Consider the following 11609-nt stretch of genomic DNA (forward strand, 5'->3'; position numbering starts at 1 on the left):
TTAATACAATATGGCCAATAAGAATAAGAGGATTACACCCATATCATCAAAAATTTCTCAAGAACAACAACAAAAGCCAATGAAGAATTATGAACTAGGTCATCCTTTTAATTTAGAAGCACGACTTAGTGTTCATAAGTGGGTAGAGAGGAAGCTACACCTATTGTAAAAAATGTGGGTGTCCAACGTTTACAACAAAAAATGCACCACCAATAATTACATATAGTTACGTTCATGCAGTGAGCTAGATGCACAACATAAATTATCGTACGATGAAAGACTACAAGTTTCAAAGTGGCCCATATCTAAGGCAAAATGTATAAAAAAAGTTGAGTAGTTTGTATGCACAATCTTGTCTCTCATCCTAGAAGCATCTAAGAAGGAGAAGAGTGACCCATTGGCTAGGTATGAGGTTGTTGCTAGTCTCAATTAACGAAAGAAGCGAAGGAGTTGTTGGATAAAATGCATTTTCACAAATTCTTTGAGATCACACCATGAAACATCAATCACTTTCTTTTTAAGGTCGTTGTGCAGTTTTAGAATCCGACAACCAACATATTCTATTTTGAATATCTTGAGATGACCATCACGTTGTAGGACATGGCACAAATAAACAGACTGAAGTTCCATTAAGAGCCAGTTAGTGGAAAGTGGTGAAGAAATTTTAAGCAGTTGTGTGATATTTATTTACAAGCAGATGATGATGCGTTCGAAACCGATAAGATCAAGTTTTCATAACTTAGGAGTAATTATGACTCTAGTAAGGCAAGGATGATGAATGTGAAACTACCGTGTATTGAAGAGAAGGGCAGTAGGGTGAACAAGATGGTGAGAGCATTATTGCTATACTTCTTTGGCTCATGCATATTCATCGACATTGGTGGGAAGTCGGTCTTTGCATCATACATCAAACTATTGGAAAACCCGGATTATATTGATTAATACGCATGAGAACTATCACCTTGCTGAGATGTTCATGTTGTTGGCGGTATTTACTCCTTCATTGCACCTAAACTTTTGATTTAGAGTTATTCTTATACTTATATATTGTGTTTTGATACATACACTATATTAATCCTTGTTAATTATTGTTATGCAAGTTTGGATATGGGAGCACATATCGATTGAAAGACCCCAGATGTGTGACGTTGCCCATGAATTTTCACGTGCCACAATGTAGAGTTGGTCATACAATAAAGAGGGCCGTGATCGAAGATTGGTGGGTCCTCGCATGTCATGTGCCGACTATGCTACATTATTTTGTTGGCTGATTAAGGTAGACGTAAGTATTGTTGTTGATATTTTATTTATTTATTTAATAAATGCATGTCTGTAGGCCTAACCATAAAGAAAATATAAGTAAGCTGATGTCCCTATGAAAGTGCATTGGAGGAGGAGAAGAATGCTCGTATGGTTGTGAGGGCGAAGGACATCGCCGGGAAAGACATTTGGATGCACAACATGAATAAAATTGAGCACCAAATGGCCAATTGAGTCATTCGATAGTTTGAGTTTGTTCAACAATCAATTAGTCACCCTCGAGCAGTTAGCAAATTTCTATCGCATGCCATGAAGGATCAAATCTTACAATATTCCTCTCTGAACTTCAACATTGATGTGAGGGCGATGAAGACATTGACTTGTCATCCATAAAATGTGCCACCAATGACGATTTTGTAGCCGTCCAGTAGGTTGTATGTTCTTTAATGACAAAGAGGGTCTTTCAAGGAGAGAAGAAAGTTGGAGAGAAGCACAAAAAGACTGTAAGTGGATTTGAGGGAGAGTTGACTCTTGAACTTGAAGAAATTCACATGCTGAAGAATATGGTACGTACTCAAGCTGACCTTCTGAAGAACACAAATAAGGTTATCGAGGAGCTACAGTAGCGACAATCACAATGTTCTCAACTATAAAAATTTATTTGATTATTTTTTGTTTTTTATATATATTTGAGGATCAACATTATAACTCATTGATTATTCATTGATTATTCATTGATTTGTATATAATGTCATTTGAATGTTTCTATGAATGAATTTTTATATAAAATTGTTTGTTAGTCATTGATTTATATATAATGTCATTGATTAAATGTTTAAATGTAAAACTGAAACCAATGTTGATTGTTTAAATGATTTGAATGTAACACTGGAATCAATTTTGATTGTTTAAATGCTTTGAATGTAACACTGAAACGACTTGTGAATGTTTAAACTGAAACTACTATTGAATGTTTAAATAATTTGAATGTTCAAACTGAAAGCATTGTTGAATAATTTGTATATAATGTCATTGTTTATATGTTTATATACTTTTAAATCATTTGAATGTTTAAATGACGTGGATGTCTATTTGCTTACATTCACTGCTATTTGGATTGTTATATGCAAAAATTCATAGCGGATTTATATATGATTCGAGAAATTCACAAAAAAATAAGAAATAGCATATATTTGGCATAATTTCATAAATAATTAAGTATGATATTTGTGATATCTAGAGATTCGCAAATAACTTCATGCGAGAGTGTTCAATATATGTGAAAAAGTAAGATATTCATGAAATTGGTGGTAAGTGTTTCACAAATATATTTATACGAAATATTAACATATATGCGAAAGAGTAGGATATTTGTGATTTTTGTGGTTTCAGTTTCATCGAGATTTTGTAAATAAATTTATGCGAGTTTGTGAGGTCGAAATTTACATAAAAATACTCATGATTCTGGATTTAAGTGGATGCTAGACATATTCGATGTGCAGTATAATTTTATCGTAAAAAAGTATAAATTCACAATTATATAGGGTAAAAGTGTCTTAACGATGTCAGATATTTACGATTTTAGACATTGAAAGAATATAAAAAATTATAAGGTTTTAGGGAATCAAGTGAAATTACCCATACTATACAGTCTAAATGCTTTGTAAGTGTTGGGGGTATGCCTCATACCCGCTTGCCTATATATATATACTAAAAATTAAGGGTGATTGGTTGCTCTTGCTAACTTAGAGTAACGACTGATGAATGGACAGCCTAGTTTTCAATATTGCTAGTAGTGTTGGCTTAACCTGAACATGCAGATATATATTTATAATTGCTTGTTTGCTACAAAACATGCATGGATAAATGGCATGTGAGGGGCCTTGACATCAGGGGTATCTCTCACACGATCCTTTTTTCTTCACATGCAGTTCAACGTGTGGACCCCACCCACGGCATTTTCCTCTATTAAAAAAATTTATCGTGAAGAGGGCATCTTCATCATTATAAAATGTCAGTGCATGTGATTTTCTGAGATCATGCTGCTCGCTGCTTTCAACATCTCCTGCACCACTACTCATTACTGCGAGCACAACGTATCCTCAATTACCCTTTTATAAAAAACAGGAGGAATCATTTTCCATATTAATTATCTTTTGGTAAGTGTCAAGAAAAGCAGGTTGATCAGCTATTGGCAAAAAATAAGGTCCAACATTTTAGTTGTTACATTTGAATGCCACTTTTTTTTTTTAAAGACAAGCTTGATCTTCAAATCAGTCAGATGACCGTTAGCGATAGATCAAGTGATATAACTAAAAAATGTCCCCCGACTTTGCTGCTTTAATGAACAAACAAAAGTTGAGGTTTTATTTTTTCACATAAGAAAATAAATATGCATTCAATTTTAGACTATGCAACAAACATCATAAATATTTTTAAAAATGTCGATTTTTTCAAAAGATGATATAATTCCAAACATATCATATTTTCAAAATATTGACTTCTTTTGAAAATATCACGATATTAACATTTGTTTTACTTTTCAATGTATATAATTAAATGTTATATATGCTGATATTTTCTAAAGATTTAAAAAAAAAACACAGATTTTGTTTAATTTAAAAGGAATTTTTTCCTCATCGACAAAATCTCAATGCCATCATATACGGCAAGAATTAAGAAAGTGAGCAGTTAAATGTAATAACCAAGAGGTTAGGTTGGGTAGTTTTTTGCAAATATCAGCCAAGTTTGTCCAAATATCAACCAAATACTTTGCAATTTCTCCTTTTTTTTTTTATTCTAGGATCAAGATTGTATTATAAAGGATGGCAAATTGGACGACACACAACCAGGCTACCATCAGATGTTGGGCCCCACAATTGACAGGTTGTCAACCAAATTAAGATGGAGGGCAACCAGTGCAGCGGCACACTCAAAGTGTGTAATGTGATTACACTTGATCCACCCTCGGCTAATTGTTGGGACCCAGATCGAACTTGAGCAGGACGTAAATTGGATATAGCCTCATCGGATTCGAGGCATGTAGACACACCAATTTTTCTACTGATTTTTGGATTCACAAAATCCTGTTAGAACGGGTCCAATTCATAAATTGGATAAATCCGTCTTAAAGGGTTAGAATTCATGAGAAGGAGGGCATAGACCTCAACCCATGTGTCATGCCTTAGATTGGCTAAAAAGCACGTCTTTCCCCGACAAGTTCCAGACTGCTCCAAAAAGTGTAGTTTGATTGGTCGGACTACACTTATGAAAACTGCATTGTGAAGTTCGAAAAGTGCAGTATGAAAGTGTCGTTCGACGACACTTATGAAACAACAGCCTGAAAAAATGCAGTCGGACAAGAGATACTTCTGAAAATTGTTGTCCGGATAGCACAGTCGGGACAGGGGCAGTCCAATTGCAGTGGGTAATCCAAGCCAGGATAAAAATTATTCGAAAATGGAAGCTCTTAGCTCCAACTCAATGGAGTTCCTGCTTATAGAGTCCTTTTGGAATACTGTCTAGGAGTCTTCTTTCGCAAGAAACCTTATCTTGAATCACCCAGGAGTATCATTCTACCATAATGGTTATCCCAAACCATTTAGGAGTATGTTAGAACCCGGTCCCATGAAAGGACATCGTTAAGGAGGAGGGAGAATATCGATCCTTTTTGGTCTGCATCCTGCATAGAAAAATAGGTAAGGGCTTGTGGAGGAAGAATTTTTATCTTTCAGGATTGAAAATCGAGAACAAGAATAAAAAATAGAGATTCACTCGATAAACTTTATTGATGAATAAATCAAGATTAAACACCTATATGTTGACTAACTCAGAGTATAAAAGGAATTAAGAGTGCAAGGTAAATAAATAGTTCAAGAGAGAGAATAAAAAAAAAGAAGGGCGTCCTAGTCCTGCTCCAGTTGAGACTCTTGGATGACTTGTCTGGTGGAGACTCTTGGTTGGATCAGATCTGGAGTCATGGGAATCACGTCTTTTTGGATGGATCAGGATAGTCTCCAACATTTCACTCCTCTCAAACTTGTCGTGTCCTCAAGACAAGAACTCTAGAAAGCAGGTCAAAATCCGGTCTTCTTCTTCCTGTGTTGCATCGTCTACTCTGCTTCTGCTCTACTGCACTATATAGTATCTCGAAGACTAGACAACCGTCCCATCGGCATTGACGTTTTCCCAATATACAAGTTGGCTAGGGTTGTGATGCTTTCCCAAAGTCAAGCAGGACGAAAATTTTATTTGGTGGCTCCCCCTTATAATGTTTCAAACATGAGACATGGAACATAGGCTGAACCTGAACTCCTACAGGGAAAACAAAATGATAGGCCACCGTACTGATTCGCTTTAAGATGGGAAAGGGTCCATAGATCCACTCTAAGAGGCAGTGTACCATTTATGCATGTACTTTCATGCCTTCACTAAAGAAATCACTCCATCCTTCAGTGTAGGTCTAGAGAGTTTAAACTCTACTTTTGAAGATTCAGGTCGAGACAGAATAACACTTTCTTCTCGACACAAGACTCGAGTATGATACTCAAGCAACCAATTCATGCCCAATATGACATCAAAGTTAGTCATACTAGTAAGATAGTATTAGTAGGCAAATTTTGCCCTTCTATCAATACTTTTATGTTTGATACATACGTTACACATAAGGAACATTCACTAGTCGGAGTATGTACTTCTAATGGGTAGTTCAAATATTCAACATGCACATGTAATTATTTCACAAATTCTATAGAAATGAATGAATGAGAGGCGCCACAATCAAATAAGGTAAGAGTCGCTTTTCTTGCAACTAACACAGTACCTTGCACCAATTCACCCTTAGTCAGTTGTTCCACTATAGTGGCATCAATACGTCCCACCACTACTTTCTGTCTGCCTGGCTTCTGTTGTTGCTATTGTTGTAGTGGTCGTTGAGGCTGTTGATGCGATGTTTTGAGACCTTTCCTCCACTCATCATATTTCTTCTTACGACACTCCTTGACATAGTGGCCCATTTTGCCACAATATAGGCATCTGCTGGTCTCGCGAGGACAAGGTTGCCCCAAGTGATCGTGTCCACACTTCTGGCAAGATTGTGATGATTTATGTTGTTGAGGCTTCGTTCTTCTTTGTGGTCTTTGCTTCTTCACTAGTGGAATGAACATCTTTCCACCATAGTTCTTCTGGAAAGACTTTCTTTTTTACCAGCTTCTCTAGCCATTTGACGACTGCATGTTCTCATTAGGTTGGGCCTTTTGGAACTCTGTACAGTCATTGTCCAGGAGAGTAGCCACCTCGATGGCCTCATCCAAAGTTTTCGGTCCACGCGTGTAGACCTTGGTCTTCAAAACTTGCTTTTGCCCACATGTGAACTTCATCGCACATTCCTCTTTTATGGTATATACATTGGGGTAGTAGTGTTCTAAGCTTCAAAATCTGGTGATACAATCCACCAATATTTCTCTGCCATATTGCAGGTTAAAAAATTCTTACATATTTCGACTTTTCTTGTATTTTGAAAAATAGGCCGCATAGAACACTTCCATGTATTGTTCCCATGATACCACTCAAAAATTTGACCTCAAGGGTCATAGCCCACCATCTTTCCACATTCTCTTTAAGTCGATATGTTCCAAAGTTCACCTTGCTATCTTCAGAGACTTGTAATACCCGAAAGATTCTTTCTATCTCTCGTATCCAATTTTCTGTTGCCTCAGGGTCAGACTTTCCTTTGAAAGAAAGAGAATTCATATCCATGGACTTCTTATATGAAACTTCGCCCATCGCTACTGGTATTGGTGTTATGCGGTTGTGAACAATCAGTTTGAGGTTGTCCTCCATCATACGCATTGCCTCTGCTTGTTGCCCCACAACCCCTGCAAGGTTGCTAAGGGTATCTATGATGTTGTTGCATCGTCTTTACCATGCCATCTAAACGATCATATGAGAAAACATTTTTAGAAGCTAAGAAAGTTTGTTCACAGTGTCATACATAACATAAGGTTTTCATTATTGCTATAACAAGATGATCACAAATATAAGTCACATATTATATTAGACACATTGCTATCATTTGCTTTATAGCAAAAATAGGTTCACAAAAAAATCCAACAGTGTTGGTAAAACCTTTAGCCTAGAAGCACAAAAACTATGAGTTCTATCATCTGACTCCTCATAAGATTTGATGTGCCACACATTCTAGTTACATCCAGTGTAATGCATGTGGTACTTGATCGGGTTCATCGTACTCATCCGCTTAGGTAAAGGAGGATATGGTGGTGGTGTGGGTATATGTTGCGACAAAACTGGGGGAGTAACATATGCAGTTGGAGAGTAGACAGAAGATGCCAGTGTGTAGATTGGCGAATCTGGTCTCGCTTTCACCACCATCTTCAAAGGATTAGGATCCTCAACTATCAATGGAGATGGAATATGACTGACTCAAGAAACTGCATCCCCGAGTGTTGTTGCATTCTCTTGCCACATATCCTGGGCAGTCTTTAACTAACATTCATCTATAATGTTTCCCCGTATGCTATATTAGAGACATTCACTAAGTTCCCGTAGATAAAGTTGTCCAGTGTGGTCTTGGTGACACCGTCTATAGGATTGTGCTTCCTGCAGAGGCATCTAAATGCTATAAGCTACAGTTTGAATTGCCTGGTTTAGATGTACTACTCCATAAACTAGGTTCTGAAGCACACCTAGCATCATGTTGCATCTGTCTTTCCAAGACATCTAAACACAAGCAAATCTGCTAAGTAAATCACAACTATTTAACTCAGGATAAAGGAAAGAACTTAAAGTTGATAATACTCATAGTGCGATGTCGATGTCGGACGAGCCTTGAACCATTTTTCTAATATGCTTCGATACCAAAGTTGTAATGCCCCAAAATTTTTAACTTAAGATATATAAAAATTTCAACCAATTTTTTTTTTTAAATATAACACAACGAAAATAATTTGGGTTTAAAAGTTGGACAACCCTGAGCAGGTCACAGAGATAAAAAGTTGAACTGGACTAGATCCAATTGTTATTGGAACGTGAAACCGGATCCACCCCCACTCACATTATAAGGAAAAGCATATTCATTTCAAAATCATATCATTTGTTCAAAGTTTAAACAACAAATTTATGAATTAAATTCAAAACATCTCAGTCAAATTGAGATACATAAAAAGAGTCCAAAGATCGCCAAGACAAATAGAAATATGGTTCCCAGCCTCGCCGCTACAATACACCATCGCACCGCTCCTCAAATATCACCTGCACCGCATGAAATGGGGTCAAACTCTTTTGAGTAGGTAAGATAAACCACAATCATATAGATAATGAACAATACCAAGGCATCTATCACATTATGCTATCATGGTCTAACAGTTTAATAGTTGCATAAACAAGATGAATGCATAAAGGTAAATAGCTATAAAAAAAATATTACCATATGAGATCAACTAAAATAGTCATTGAGATCATATAGTTAGCAGTGTTAGAATAAATTTTGTTTCTCTTGATTATACCTTCGGGTATGTGAAGTGATTGTATCTGTTGAGGACACTACGGTGTTTATTTTTGTCATAGTACCTAACAGAACAAGTCCCTACCATAAGCGAGTGGCCCGTGACCGAGAGATCTCCGTAAGGGTTAACTAGATTACAATCTATACAACTGTAGTAGATGAGGTGTACCACTTTTGGATAACCCTGACCTCCCTAACTTCGAGTGATCGAAAGTCCAAGAACATTATTGATCCTGAATTCAAGTTGATATGACATGTAGGTGAATCTATATGTGATATCGTCACTTGAGGTTGTACCATTTCACCCTCTCCCAGGTGAACCAACAATGTGAATGAGTTATTAGGTTATTCTTTTCTTTCTTAAGGTGGTCAGCAGTTCATGCCCCTCTATTTCAAGAGGCGAATAGGCTCCATGGCCCGAATACTCTCCCTTAGGATAGTATAATGTTATGACATGGTTTGCAGTCAACTCATTCACTTGCTCTGGTGCCTTTAGCCCATATGAGCACCTTGCCGGTGAAGGCGATAACAACAATTTTTAAGTGTGGATGTATCCATGCGAGATGTGAGATTTCCTTTCGCACTTTATGGGTTCATATCCCACCCAAGCTCATGAAAGAGCAACCATCTATGCATTGCAAGATTAATATTCATAACTGAGAAATACACACATATAGTCAATGATATTTATGAGGTTCTTTGAACCTTATGCCTTACACCAAGAGTTTTCAACATGACAAACATGTCATCTCATAGCATGGTATATTTAACACGTAGCATACTCATGTTTGCATTTAACACTTGATGTGAGTCATTGCATCATGTTTTTTAAACAACCATATGAGATTACATCTAATACATGGCATAATATTTTTAGGACAAAATCAAGCAATATTTTCATTTGTAGTATACATCTCCACATCATGCTATTCAAAACAATAAAGCATCTCATTTATGTCATAATGTATAAATCTCATAGCGTAATCATATAGGCATTTATTTCACAATCATCATGATATGCTACTTAACAACCATGGTATCACTACAAGAAAAACCCTTATTAGCGATGGACATTTGCGACGAAAAAATTCATCACAAATTAGCGACAAAATTTGCAAGAGAACATTATACGTCGCCAATCTTTGAAAGATTTCTGAAATTAGCGACGGAACAAATTTCGTCGCTAATTACCGACAGATTGGCGAAAAAAAAAATCATCGCAAAAACTGTAGCAATTTAGCGACAGAATTAGCGAGGGAAATATTCTGTCGCGAATCCATCCTGAATTTGCGACGGATTTGCAACGGAATATTTCTCTCGCTAATTCCGTCGCTAATTTTCAATTAAAGCTACCAAATTAGGGCGCTAAATTCTCCATCCCTCTGTCTCTCTCTCGTTATGCTTAGGGCGCTTCGCCTCCCTCCTCCCCCAGATCGATTCCGTTGTCGTCCGCGTCATCTCCGGCGATGTCCAATCAGTTCACTATAAAAGAGGAACCATATCGCCCGCTCGAAACTCGAAGAGAGAGAGAGAGAGAGAGAGAGAGAGAAGAGGGTATGGAGAGGAGGTGATTGAGAGCTCATCGTGCGACTCTGAGATGTCGCCGGAGGAGGAGATGATGATGATCAGGGAGATCATCGACTCGTCGGAGCCTCAGATCAAAGACGACGACTCTTTCTACCTCATTTCCCTAAGGAAATCCCTCTCTCTTTCTCTTGTTTTCTCTCTGTATCGATTCTACTTCTGTATGCCCTAATTGGTTCACGAGTTGGAAACATAGAGGAAAAGTTGTTTGAATCCTCGAATTGTTTAGTTTTTCAGTAAGTACATGTTTTTTTTTAATTTGATCTGCAATGCATGGTAGCTTGTTGTACAAATCATCTCTTTCAGCAATTTTTTATTTATTTATTTTTGGAGGCATTGAATGTGCTTATAATATCTTGTTATTAAACACTACAAATGGTTGGTTTATATATTGCTAACATGCTCACACACAACAGAAGGTTGGTTTACTGTGAAAGGAAAATAATCATTGATTAACCGAACTTGATCAATGGAAAGTTTGGGCATTAGGGACGATTATTTCCTCAACTGACTAAGTGTCGAATGCCACTTCATCTATGCTGAAAAGTATGTATATCTTTTGAGTATGTCTTCATGTTTATAACTTTATATGTATGTATATATTTATGGGATTATTTTTGGTGCTATTAATTCAACCATACATCTGGAGGTCGCGCTATTTTTTCTAATCTTTACATTTCTTACAAATTGATCTCCATAGTGATTTTAAGACAATTTGGATGTGGGTTTGGTTCAAGCAAGGTGGTCATTTGTGAACAAGGATGAGAAACTGTTAACCTATGTAAGTTAACATTCTTGTCTAACAAGGATAAGAATTTGGATGTGATAAACTATCTTGTTCTTTACATTATGATAATATTTCTGAAACTATTATTATCTTGTCTAACTATGTAAGTTGATCATGCAGGGGAGGTGGATTTATATCTTTGGAAAATTTATTGTTCTTTGCAAAGAATTATCTGGTATATTTCTTGCAGACTTCTTTTTTTCTTCATCAATGCCATACAACTCCCTTATTATGCACAATTGTGTATGTGCATACCTGCATGCATTTACTTTCTTTCTTTTTTAAATCCAAGTACCTTAATATATACTTGAAAATTACAAGTTTTTGATTTTTTAAAAACCTTTTTGCATCTTTTGCTTGTGAATTTACCTAGGTTGTAAAACTAGCTGCTTAGCTTTGTAATCAGTGGTCGATAGACAATTTCCTTAGCTTGTTTTGCCTAATGCTACAGTTTCT

Source organism: Nuphar pumila, chromosome 2 (genome assembly GCF_984573655.1).
Source record: "Nuphar pumila chromosome 2, dmNupPumi1.hap1.1, whole genome shotgun sequence".
NCBI classification, from domain to species: Eukaryota; Viridiplantae; Streptophyta; class Magnoliopsida; order Nymphaeales; family Nymphaeaceae; genus Nuphar; species Nuphar pumila.